The following is a 13,218-nucleotide window of genomic DNA, read 5'->3' as shown; positions in this document are numbered from 1 at the left end:
TGAGTACAAATTAGTAGATCAAATAGCTGCAGGATTCCAGTCCTCAATCTGTTAGTGGTGTACAACCAACAAAAACGTAGACAGAATCAACTACATCCATTACAACGTGCAAAAATTGGGCAATTGGACGCAGAGTGGGTTTGAAGCTGTACATGAACAGCTATCGGCCACATAATTTATGGCATTACAAAACAGGATAGCTGTTGACATGTTGTTGGCTGAGAGAGGAGGAGTCTGTGTTATGTTCGGAGAACAATGCTGAACATTCATTCCCAACAACACAGCTGCGGATGGCAGTCTCACTAAGGCCATAGAGGGACTCCGAACCCTTAATGGTAAAATGAAGGAACACTCTGGTGTTGACACCTCCATGTGGGACTCTTGGATGAATGCTTTTGGAAAATACAAAGCCCTGGTGTCCTCAATTTTGGTATCAATCGCTTTTTTTGCAGCAATTTTGACCTTGTGTGGATGTTGTTGTATTCCTTGTCTGCGTTCTCTCATTAATAGATTCATAACAACAGCAATCTCACCCATGGAGAACCGAATGGCTCAAATGTATCCTTTACTTGGTTCTGACCCTGAAGATAATGACAGTAATGATGAGAATGAGGTGCATTATGACCTGCCTGATTTGTTTCCAGATCCAGGTAGTAAGGAATAAAGATTAACATTGCCTCTGAGTGTAAATGTATGTGTTTTCATAAAAATGATCCGACAGTCGAAAATCTAACTGAAGTGACTGATTTATGGTGATATGAGAATTTGAGCAAATATGTGATAAACAAGAGGGAAATGTTAGAATAAATGTACATTAGTTATCCCATATTTACTCTTATAGTATTGGAAAGAATTTATTCAGCAATATAACCTTGTTTGTATCATGTAAGTTGAAGTTGTCTGTGAAGATGGTTTACACGTTGCTGCTACGTGCTCCCCCAACTTTAAAGCAGCAACAGCTGTGTAACTGGGAACCGCCCTAAGGAAATAAAAAGAGAGGGTTCGGCAGAGTGGACTCAGAGCGGTAGTGATTGTAACTGCGAACACCTCTGTCCGTTCTCCTCGCGAGTAAAAGAACCATCTCTTGTCTTACTTCCTTGTTTATTGTTTATTAAATCTTCTAGTTTGTTTGAACCTGACACTGGCTCTGCCTGCCTTGGCTTGCCTCTGCGTGCCTTGGCTTGGCCTGGCCTGGCTTGGCCTGACTCGGCTTTTCTGCATGAATTTTAAAGCCAAATTGGTGGAATGTAGGGTTAAAAATTGCTCTCATTCTGGGAGTAGGACCTCTTTCCCTGGGTGAAGATTAATGGCATACTATGGGAAATGTAAATAATAGAGTTCAGAAGACATTCAAGGAACATTCCCATACCAGGAGTCAAACCCGGGCCACCTGGGTGAAAACCAGGAATCCTGACCGCTAGACCATATGGGACACATAGTGGTGTAAGTTAAATTTATTGTTTTTAAATTATTCACCTTCTTTCAAGCATTTTGTAAGATGATCGGGCCAAAACAAAATAATTCAGTTTACATTCCCATACCGGGAGTAGGACACCAGTGAAAACAACTAATCCTGACTGCCAGATCGTACGTGACACGTGCTGGTATCTCTACCACTTATTCTTTCCGAAATTGTTTTTGGCTTGGCTTGGCCTGCCTTGGCCTTGCCTGGCTTGGCCTGCCTTGGCTTGGCCTGGCCTGGCCTGGTTTGGCCTGGCTCTGCCTGCCATGGCTTGGCTAGGCCTGCCTCGACCTGGCTTGGCCTTGCCTGGCTTGGCTCTGCCTGGCCTGGCTTGGCCTGGATCAGTCTGGGTTGGCTTGGCTCTACTTGGCCTGCCTTGGCCTGGCTCTGCTTGGTCTGGCTTGGCCTGGCTCTCCTTGGCCAGCCTTGGCCCGGCTCGGATTGGCTTGGACTGCCTTGGCCTGGCCTGGCTTGGTTTGGTTTGGCCTGGCTTGGCCTGCCTAGGCTTGGCCTGGTCTGGCTTGCTTGGCCTGCCCTGGCCTGGCTTGGCCTGCCTTGGATTGGCTTGGCATGCCTTGGCTTGGATCTGCCTGCCTTGGCTTGGCTTGGCCTGGCCTGGCTTGGCCTGGTGTGGCCTGCCTCGGCCTGACTTGGCTGGCTTGGCCTGCCTTGGATTCGTCTGCCTTGGCTTGGCCTGCCTTGGCTTGGTTTGGCTTGGCCTGGCCTGGCTCTGCCTTGGCTTGGCTTGGCTCAGCCTATGTTGGCTTGGCCTGGCTCTGCTTGGCCTGCCTTGACCTGGCTTGGATTGGCTTGTCTTGCTGTGGTTTAGCCTGCCTTTGCCTGGCTTGGCCTGGCTCTGCTTGACCAGCCTTGGCCTGGCTCGGATTAGCTTGGCCTGCCTTGGCCTGGCCTGGCTTGGCCTTCCTTGGCTCTGCCTGCCTTGGCTTGGCCTGGCCTAGCTTGGCCTGGCTCGGCCTGGCTTGGCCTGGCTCGGATTGGCTTGACCTGCCTTGGCTTGGCTTTGCTCTGCCTGCCTTGTTCTGGTCTGGCTTGGCTTGGCTTGGCTTGGCTTGACCTGCCTTTTCTTGTCTGGCTTGTCCTGCCTTGGGCTGGCCTGGCTTGGCCTGGCTTGGGCTGGCTCGGCCTGCCTAGGCTTGGCCTGGCCTGGCCTGACTCGGCCTTTTCTGCTTACATTTTAAAACCAAATTGGTGGAATGTAGGGTTCAAAATTGCTCTCTTTCTGGGAGTCGGACCTGTTTCCCTGGGTGAAGATCCATGGCATAATATTGGAACTCAGGTCATGTTACTTTTCCAGGTGACAAAGTCTAAATAACATTACCATACCTGGGTGAAAACCAGGAATCCTGACCGCTTGACCATATGGGACACATAGTGGTGTAAATTCAATTTATTGTTTTTAAATTATTCACCTTCTTTCAAGCATTTCGTAAGATGATCAGGCCAAAACAAAAGAAATCAGGTTACATTCCCATACCGGGAGTAGGAAACCAGGGAAAACAACTAATCCTGACTGCCAGATCATACGGGACACGTGTTGGTGTCTCTACCACTTATTCTTTCCATAATGGTTTTTGGCTTGGCTTGGCCTGGCTTGGATTGACCTGCCTTGGCTTGGCCTGGGTTGGCTTGGCCTGCCCTGGCTTGGGCAGCCTTGGCTTGGCCTGCCTTGGATTGGCTCTGCCTGGCTTGGCTCGGCCTGCCTTGGTCTGGCTTGGGCGGCCTGCCTTGGCCTGGCTTGGCTTTCCTTGGCTTGGCCTGGCTTTGCTTGGCCAGCTTTGGCCTGGCTCTGCTTGGCCTGGCTCTGCTTGGCCTTCCTTGGCTTTGCCTGCCTTGGCCTGCCTTGGCCTGGCTTCGCTTGTCTTGCTCTGACTTGGCCAGCCTTGGCCTGTCTTTGGTTGTCTTGTCCTGCCTTGGCTCTGCCTTGCTTGGTTTTGCTCTGCCGGGCTTGGCTTGGCCTGCCTTGTTCTGGTCTGACTTGGCCTGGCTTGGCTTGGCCTGCCTTGTCCTGAGTTGGCTTGGCTTGACTTGGCCTGGCTTTGAATGCTTGACTTGTACTGCCTTGGCCTGGCTTGTCCTGGCTTGGCCTGCCTTGGTCTGGATTGGCCTGGCCTGGCTTGGCTTGGATTGGCTTGGCCTGGCTCTGCTTGCCTTGGCTTGGCTCAGCCTGCCTTGGCCTTCCTTTGCTTGTCTTGGCTTGGCTTGTCCTGGCTTGGGCTGGCCTGGCTTGGCTTGGCTTGGCCTGCCTTGGCTTGTCTCTGCCTGGCTTGGGTGGCCTGCCTTGGCCTGGCTTGGCCTGCCTTGGCTTGGCCTGGCTTGGTCTGGCTTGGATTGGCCTTCCTTGGCCTGGCTTGGCTTTGCTTGGATTGGCTTGTCTTGCTTTGGCTTGGCCTGCCTTTGCTTATCTTTACCTGCCTTTTCTTGCCTGGCTTGTCCTGCCTTGGCCTGGCTTGGTTTAGCTTGGCCTGCCATGGCTTGACCTGGCCTGGCCTGGGTCGGTCTTTTCTGCATGAATGTTAAAGCCAAATTGGTGGAATGCAGGCTCGACTTGGCCTGCTTTGGCCTGGCTTTGCTTTGGCTTGGATTGGCCTGCCTTGGCCTGGCTTTGCTTGGATTGGCTTGTCTTACTCTGGCTTGGCCTGCCTTTGCTTATCTAGACCTGCCTTTTCTTGTCTGGCTTGCCCTGCCTTGGGCTGGCCTGGCTTGGCTTGGCCTGGCTTGGCTTGAACTGCCTTGGCTTGGGTTGGCTTGGCTTGGTTTGGCCTGACTCTGCCTGCCTTGGCTTGGCTCTGCCTTCCTTGGCTTTGCTCAGCCTGCCTTGGCTTGTCCTGGCCTGGGTCGGCCTTTTCTGCATGAATGTTAAAGCCAAATTGGTGGAATGCAGGTTTAAAAATTGCTCTCATTCTGGGAGTCGGACATGTTTCCCTGGGTGAAGATCCGTGGCATAATATTGGAATTCAGATAATGTTACTTTTCCAGGTGACAAAGTCTAAATAATAGACTCAAGGAACATTCCCTTACTTGGAGTCAAACCTGGGCCACCTGGGTGAAAACCAGGAACCCTGACCGCTAGACCATATGGGACACATAGGTGTGTATGTTCAACTTATTGTTTTTAAATTATTCACCTTCTTTCAAGCATTCCGTAAGATCATGCCAAAACAAAAATTCAGGTATGCCAGCGTGGAACAGCTGTGTGATACCCTCAGTATGAATCGTTTGAGGCTCCATACGTATGTTTTAGTCAAAATACACGTTTTGAAAATGGAAGTTAACAAGGTTTGGGTGAATCAGTATAACAAGTCACTGCCAAAATGCTGGAATGCAAACACGGACCTACAGGATGTGGTTGACGCATATGCGTGTATGGTCTCCATTATTTCTTATATTACTAAGGCAGAAACGGGAATTGGACTTTTGTTAGGGAATGCAAAAAAAGAAGCAGCCAAAGACAGTAATGTTTCTGCAAAGGATGCACTGAAAAAGCTCGGCACGGTTTATTTACATAACAGAGAGGTGTGCGCACAAGAGGCAGTTTACCGATTGACGAACATGGATCTGAAGGAATGCTCGAGGAAAGTTGTATTTGTACCAACAGGAAACAATGAGGGAAAAAATGTGTCTACCTTTAAGTGTGCTGAAACAAAAGGCAGCATCACGCAATCTGACCATGGACGACATGTGGATGACAAGTATTGATGATCGATACAAGAATAGGCCCAATGATGTTGCTTTTAATGATATGTGTATAGCCAAATTTGCCTCTGAATATCGTGTTTTGTCTAGGAATGAGAAATGCGAAAAACATGATTACATTAAACAATGGCTATGGATTTGTCACGAAAAGAACACGCACTAAACCTGCAGTAGTCCATTACATGCGCCTTTCTGAGACTAAAAACCCCAAAGCATTTTATCAAAGTATAATGCAATTGTTTTTGCCATATCGCCGAAATGTGCAGCTAAAACCACCAAATCGTGAATCATTTCAACAGTTTTATAACAACGGTCATATCACACTTACTGATGGTTCCAGCCATTCTGTGAAATCAGTTGTTCATTTTAATAGAAGCAAATTTAAAGTTGATGCTAACAACTTAGATATCAACAACATGATTACATCTAATGGCGTAGCAAAAAAAAGCCTGGTGTGAGCTCTTCCCACAGCAACAGCTAGAGCAACTACAATGTGAGCAAGAACGAAAAGACAACCACCGATAGTGAAAGAACATGAAGAAAATATTCCATATTTAGCTGTTACTAACCAACTAATTGCATATTTACAAAAGACACCTAACATCATGAGTAGAAGTGATGGTTTGGCTTTAATTCAATCTCTCAATTGCAGCTCTCTATTTTCTATCGCATTCGACAATGGTGCTTGGACAGGGTAGCAGGGAAACATCCTTTTCCATTACATGTATTTATTTCCGGTGGTGCTGGGACAGGAAAAGGCCATTTAATTAAAGCCATTCACTATGAAGCTACCAGATTGCTGTCAACAATATGTCGCCAACCTGACAATATTATTGTTTTATTAACTGCCCCTACAGGGATTGCTGCATACAATTTGCATGCATCAAACTATTCACCACACATTTAGCATCAGCAAAGATTGTCGGTTACCTTACACACCATTGGGTGAAGACAAGCTGAATTCTTTGCGTGCTATCTATTCTGATGTGCAGCTTCTCATAATGGATGAAATATCTATGGATGATCACAAACTGTTGTCTTACATTTATGGTAGATTAAGACAAATTAAACAAACTGGTGACTTTTACCCATTTGGTAAAGTAAGCGTCGTTGCTGTAGGAGACTTTTTTTCCAGTTGCCTCCAGTGAAAGGGAAACTGTCATATACTGCTCTCCAGACGTTAGAGTGTCAGCCTCACAGTTCTGAGGACCGGGGTTCAATCCCCGGCCCCGCCTGTATGGAGTTTGCATGTACTCCCCGTGCCTGCGTGGGTTTTTTCCGGGCACTCCGGTTTCCTCCCACATCCCAAAAACATGCATGAATTGGAGACTCTAAATTGCCCGTAGGTGTGGATGTGAGTGCGAATGGTTGTTTGTTTGTATGTGCACTGCGATTGGCTGGCAACCAGTTTGGGGTGTGCCCCGCTTCCTGCCCGATGATGGGTGGGATAGGCTCCAGCGCGCCCGCGACCCTAGTGAGGAGAAGCGGCTCAGAAAATGGATGGATGGCTGTATTATGGTTAGTGGCTGAGACATGTGATACTGCTGTAAATCCACTAGAGAGCAGTGCTGATATACCCAAAACAGAGCCAAGGCGTGCAGTTGAGGACATAATTATGTATTACAGTAAATCATAAGGAATTTTTTAAATAAAAAGTATTTTAATGATACAACAAAAATCACCCATTTATATATAAATTTGAGTACTGAAGTTCATTGTTAGTAATTGGAGCATGTCTTGGTTTTGGGTATTGAGGATAAGCCAGTCTAAGAATCAGACAAATACAGGCAAACACAAGCTCACTCTTGTGTGAAGTAATGGAGTCCTGTGTAAGAGAAGCAAATTCAAGTGAATTCTTGAAAGAGAAGAAAAGAGAATAGGTCCAAATGAAAGGGAATCAATCTTGTTTTTAATATAATGAACAAAGTATATTGTGACAAAAGGTTACACAGAGATGCTTTTTAAATTATTGCATTCTTCAAACATGTTTCCAAATATAATGGCCATTCCCTTGGCTCTTCAATAAACAGCTGCTTGTTTTAAATCATGATCTTTATTTAATTCTATACATAGACATTGGTCTTTAAAATTGGGTTTCCAAACCAAAGTTTAATGGATTCCCTATTTCACATACAACCTGTTGCCGTCAGAAGGAATACAAAAACATACTAATAGCCATGGTTTCAAGGTCATATGAAAGTAGAGAAAATAACCTATATTGCTGTATGACAAAATACAAAATATGTCTATATACTGTACTACACCACACTCCAAAAGTATTGAAGCAGTGTGGCCAATTGATTTACGTTTGCATTTGGGTTTGACAAAGAATATGTATTTTAGACCATATATTAGATATAATAGATATTTTGTATGCCTAATTATTTATATGAGAAAAGTATTGGAACTGATACTTAAAAATTGATTGATGTGCATAAGACTTTATATTCAGTTTTTGCCTGCAACAACTGCATCAAGCCTGTGACCCACTGACGTCACTAAATGTTTGCATTCTTCTTTTGTGATGCTTTTAAGACTTTCATTTGTTTTTGCAGGGTTACTCCTTTCAGTAGCCTCTTTGGCAGAAAAACAGCATGCTATATATCGAGTTTAAATCTGGAGATTGACTTGACCAATCTAAAATCTGTCAATTACTTCCCTCCGATGAATCCTTGTGTGTGTTTTGGGCAATTATCTTGCTGCATTATGAAGGGCCTCTCAAATGGTTGAAATTGGAAGACCCCAACCAATAAATAAATAAATAATAATAATAAAATACATACAAAAGCAGTAGTCAGTGAAGGTTGGCTGACCGTTTTGGTGACAGACATTAGCTTGTATATTTGGGATCATGAGCAGATTCTCGACATTTTCAATTTTCCATCACTTTCCTCAAGGGCAGGGGTACTGCCAGGGATTTAGGTCCTTGTGAAAAAAAAAGTTCCCTTTGGGCCCATCCATGTCCATGCTGCAAATTAAAATACTATAAATTGGTACTTTAACTTACAAGTTTAGTTAAGTTCATGACCAAGCTCATAGCACAATTTATTTGTATATGAAATATTTTTTCCTCTTTGAAATGAATTGAGGCGGCACGGTGGGCGACTGGTTAGAGCGTCAGCCTCACAGTTCTGAGGACCAGGGTTCAATCCCCGGCCCCGCCTGTGTGGAGTTTGCATGTTCTCCCCGTGCCTGCGTGGGTTTTCTCCGGGCACTCCGGTTTCCTCCCACATCCCAAAAACATGGATTAATTGGAGACTCTAAATTGCCCGTAGGTGTGACTGTGCGTGCGAATGGTTGTTTGTTTGTATGTGCCCTGCGATTGGCTGGCAACCAGTTCAGGGTGTACCCCGCCTCCTGCCCGATGACAGCTGGGATAGGCTCCAGCACGCCCGCGACCCTAGTGAGGAGAAGCGGCTCAGAAAATGGATGGATGGATGGAAATGAATTGAAAAAGCCCCTCCGAAAAAGCACTGAATTGTATGAAAATACAATCAAAGAGAATTTCAAGAAATTGTTTTATAGAGTAATTACTGTATGTTGGGTTGCACGTCACAACACCGGTGGGTATGTTACGCTATTCAAGCTTATTCAAGGTGTCTGCTCTTTTCCTGTATCACTGGTACTTTACCACTTCCTTGCCACTGTAACGCGGTTTCCAGTTGACTACCGTTAAAGCGCTTCAGTCTTCCTTGGATTTTCAATTCGGAATCTCCACTAGCTTTTGAAGTGCCTAGCGGTGGATAGCCACGAGCCGCCCCTCTCCAGGCTAGCAGCACCACCTGAAACAACCAATCCTGGGTAGACTGACTCCAAAAACCAAACTTCCAGTGGACCCTTACTATACATCTGTTTAACGGCTTGACTCGTACAGAAGTACTCGCGCCGAATTGCGAGCTACACCACTACCGCAAATAACACTCGCTCGGTCACTAATTTTACCGCTGTGTGCGCCGATAATAGACATCACCACCAACGATTGCTAAAAACACTCGCACCCTGAACTTCTATCCATCCATCCATCCATTCTCTACCGCTTATCCGGGTCGGGTCGCGGGGGCAGTAGCTTCAGCAGGGACGCCCAGACTACCCTCTCCCCAGCCACTTCATCCAGCTCTTCCGGGGGGATCCCGAGGCGTTATATACAGGCCAGCCGAAGGATGTAGTCTCTCCAGCACGTCCTGGGTCGTCCCCGGGGTCTCCTCCCGGTGGGACACGCCCGGAACACCTCACCAGTGAGGCGTCCGGGAGGCATCCGAATCAGATGCCCCAGCCACCTCATCTGGCTCCTCTCAATGCGGAGGAGTAGCGGCTCTACTCTGAGATCCTCCCGGATGACCGAGCTTCTCACCCTATCTCTAAGGGAGAGCCCGGACACCCTGCGGAGGAAACTCATTTCGGCCGCTTGTATCCGGGATCTTGTTCTTTCGGTCACGACCCACAGCTCATGACCATAGGTGAGGGTAGGAACGAAGATCGACCGGTAAATTGAGAGCTTCGCCTTTCTGCTTAGCTCTTTCTTTACCACAACGGACCGATACAAAGTCTGCATCACTGCAGACGCTGCAAAGATCCGCCTGTCGATCTCCCGTTCCATTCTTCCCTCACTCGTGAACAAGACCCCAAGATACTTGAATTCCTCCACTTGGGGCAGGATCTCATCCCCGACCTGGAGATGGCATGCCACCCTTTCCCGACTGAGGACCATGGTCTCAGATTTGGAGGTGCTGATTCTCATCCCAGCCGCTTCACACTCGGCTGCGAACTGCTCCAATGAGAGTTGGAGGTCACGGCTTGATGAAGCCAACAGAACCACATCATCTGCAAAAAGCAGAGATGCAATACTGAGGCCACCAAACCGGACCCCCTCTACGCCTCGGCTGCGCCTAGAAATTCTGTCCATAAAAGTTATGAACAGAATCGGCGACAAAGGGCAGCCTTGGCGGAGTCCAACCCTCACCGGGAACGAGTCCGACTTACTGCCGGATATGCGGACCAAACTCTGACTCCGGTCGTACAGGGACCGAACAGCCCGTATCAGGGGGTTCGGTACCCCATACTCCCGAAGCACTCTCCACAGGACTCCCCGAGGGACACGGTCGAACGCCTTCTCCAAGTCCACAAAACACTGGTTGGGCGAACTCCCATGCACCCTCGAGGACCCTGCCGAGGGTGTAGAGCTGGTCCACTGTTCCACGGCCAGGACGAAAACCACACTGCTCCTCCTGAATCTGAGATTCGACTTCCCGACGGACCCTCCTCTCCAGCACCCCTGAATAGACCTTACCAGGGAGGCTGAGCAGTGTGATCACCCTGTAGTTGGAACACACCCTCCGGTCCCCCTTCTTAAAAAGGGGGACCACCACCCCAGTCTGCCAATCCAGAGGCACTGTCCCCGATGTCCACGCGATGTTGCAGAGGCGTGTCAACCAGGACAGCCCCACAACATCCAGAGCCTTTAGGAACTCCGGGCGAATCTCATCCACCCCCGGGGCCCTGCCACCGAGGAGCTTTTTAACTACCTCGGTGACCTCAAACCCAGAGATAGGAGAGCCCGCCTCAGAGAACCCACACTCTGCTTCCCCATGGGAAGGCGTGTCGGTGGAATTGAGGAGGTCTTTGAAGTATTCTCCCCACCGACTCACAACGTCCCGAGTCGAGGTCAGCAGCGCCCCATCCCCACTATACACAGTGTTGGTGGTGCACTGCTTTCCTCTCCTGAGACGTCGGATGGTGGACCAGAATTTCCTCGAAGCCGTCCGGAAGTCTTTCTCCATGGCCTCACCGAACTCCTCCCATGCCCGGGTTTTTGCTTCAGCGACCACCAGAGCTGCATTCCGCTTGGCCAGCCGGTACCCATCAGCTGCCTCAGGAGTCCCACAGGCCAAAAAGGCCCGATAGGACTCCTTCTTCAGCTTGACAGCATCCCTCACCGTTGGTGTCCACCAACGGGTTCGGGGATTGCCGCCACGACAGGCACCGACCACCTTACGGCCACAGCTCCGGTCGGCCGCCTCAGCAATGGAGGCGCGGAACATGGTCCACTCGGACTCGATGTCCCCCGCCTCCCCCGGAACATGAGCAAAGTTCTGTCGGAGGTGGGAGTTGAAACTCCTTCTGACAGGGGATTCTGCCAGACGTTCCCAGCAGACCCTCACAATATGTTTGGGCCTGCCACGTCGGACCGGCATCTTCCCCCACCATCGGAGCCAACTCACCACCAGGTGGTGATCAGTTGACAGCTCCGCCCCTCTCTTCACCCGAGTGTCCAAGACATGCGGCCGCAAGTCCGATGACACGACCACAAAGTCGATCATCGAACTGCGACCTAGGGTGTCCTGGTGCCAAGTGCACGTGTGGACACCCTTATGCTTGAACATGGTGTTCGTTATGGACAATCCGTGACGAGCACAGAAGTCCAATAACAGAACACCGCCTGGGTTCTGATCGGGGGGGCCGTTCCTCCCAATCGCGCCCTTCCAGGTCTCACTGTCATTGCCCACGTGAGCATTGAAGTCCCCCAACAGAACAATGGAGTCCCCAGCAGGAGCGCTCTCCAGCACCCCCTCCAAGGACTCCAAAAAGGGTGGGTACTCTGAACTGCTGTTTGGTGCATAGGCACAAACAACAGTCAGGACCCGTCCCCCCACCCGAAGGCGGAGGGAGGCTACCCTCTCGTCCACCGGGGTGAACCCCAACGTACAGGCGCCGAGCCGGGGGGCAATAAGTATACCCACACCCTCTCGGCGCCTCTCACCATGGGCAACTCCAGAGTGGAAGAGAGTCCAACCCCTCTCGAGAGGACTGGTACCAGAGCCCCAGGTGTGTGTGGAGGCGAGTCCGACTATATCGAGTCGGAACTTCTCGACCTCACACACCAGCTCGGGCTCCTTCCCTGCCAGAGAAGTGACATTCCACGTCCCTAGAGCCAGCTTCTGTAGCCGGGGATCGGATCGCCAAGGTCCCCGCCTTCGGCCACCGCCCAGCTCACACTGCACCCGACCCCTATGGCCCCTCCCACAGGTGGTGAGCCCATGGGAAGGGGGACCCACGTTACCCTTTCGGGCTGTGCCCGGCCGGGCCCCATGGGTGCAGGCCCGGCCACCAGGCGCTCGCCTTCGAGCCCCACCACCAGGCCTGGCTCCAGTGGGGGGCCCCGGTGGCCCGCGTCCGGGCAAGGGAAAACGAAGTCCATTGTTTGTCGTCATCATTAGGGGTCTTTGAGTCGTGCTTTGTCTGGTCCCTCACCTAGGACCTGTTTGTCATGGGTGACCCTGCCAGGGGCATAAAGCCCCAGACAACTTAGCTCCTAGGATCACTGGGACACACAAACCCCTCCACCACGACAAGGTGACGGCTCAAGGAGGGGCCCTGAACTTCTACGATTGCAAAATACTTAATTACACTTGACTCGAACTGTGGCTCATGACTCAGAGTACTGCTGGCAGCACAAGACAAAACAAAAAAACAAACAAAAAAAACAATAAAGCGACAGCTCGGAAGTAAAAAAACAAAACGTGTAGATTGCGGCACTCAAATATATGTAAATATATTGTCTAGGGGCCGGCACGGTGCACGACTGGTTAGCTCATCTGCCTCACAGTTCTGGGGACCAGGGTTCAAATCCCAGCCCCGCCTGTGTGGAATTTGCATGTTCTCCCTGTGCCTGGATGGGTTTTCTTCCCACATCCCAAAAACATGCATGGTAGGTTGATTGAAGACTCTAAATTGCCCGTAGGTGTGAATGTGAGTGCGAATGGTTGTTTGTTTCTATGTGCCCTGCGATTGGCTGGCAACCAGTTCAGGGTGTACCCCGCCTCCCGCCCAAAGATAGCTAGGCTAGGCTCCAGCAGCCAGCGACCCTCGTGAGGATAAGCGGTAAAGAAAATGGATGGATGGATGTCTCGGGCTCCTCAATCATGCCCTTAAAATTGTCATCATTCATCATTTTACTTCCTGGTACTAGTTCTTCGAGACAAAAAGATGCTGTGATTCATTGTTGTTTAGCATTCATACAGCAGCTGAGGTCCCCGGCACATTTG

At 49.4% G+C, this 13,218-nt stretch overlaps 1 non-coding gene across 1 annotated transcript; it reads right to left on the bottom strand.

The window, feature by feature from the left end:
• Window positions 1-1,360: 1,360 nt before the first annotated feature.
• trnae-uuc (transfer RNA glutamic acid (anticodon UUC)) lies at window positions 1,361-1,432 on the bottom strand. Its single transcript has one exon. It is a non-coding gene; the product is annotated as a tRNA-Glu (tRNA).
• Between the last annotated feature and the right edge of the window lie 11,786 nt (window positions 1,433-13,218).

This window comes from Phyllopteryx taeniolatus, unplaced genomic scaffold (assembly GCF_024500385.1).
Source record: "Phyllopteryx taeniolatus isolate TA_2022b unplaced genomic scaffold, UOR_Ptae_1.2 contig_91, whole genome shotgun sequence".
Lineage (NCBI taxonomy): Eukaryota > Metazoa > Chordata > Actinopteri > Syngnathiformes > Syngnathidae > Phyllopteryx > Phyllopteryx taeniolatus.
The sequence above is the reverse complement of the archived record's forward strand: the minus strand, read 5'-3'. Positions and strand labels throughout refer to the sequence as shown.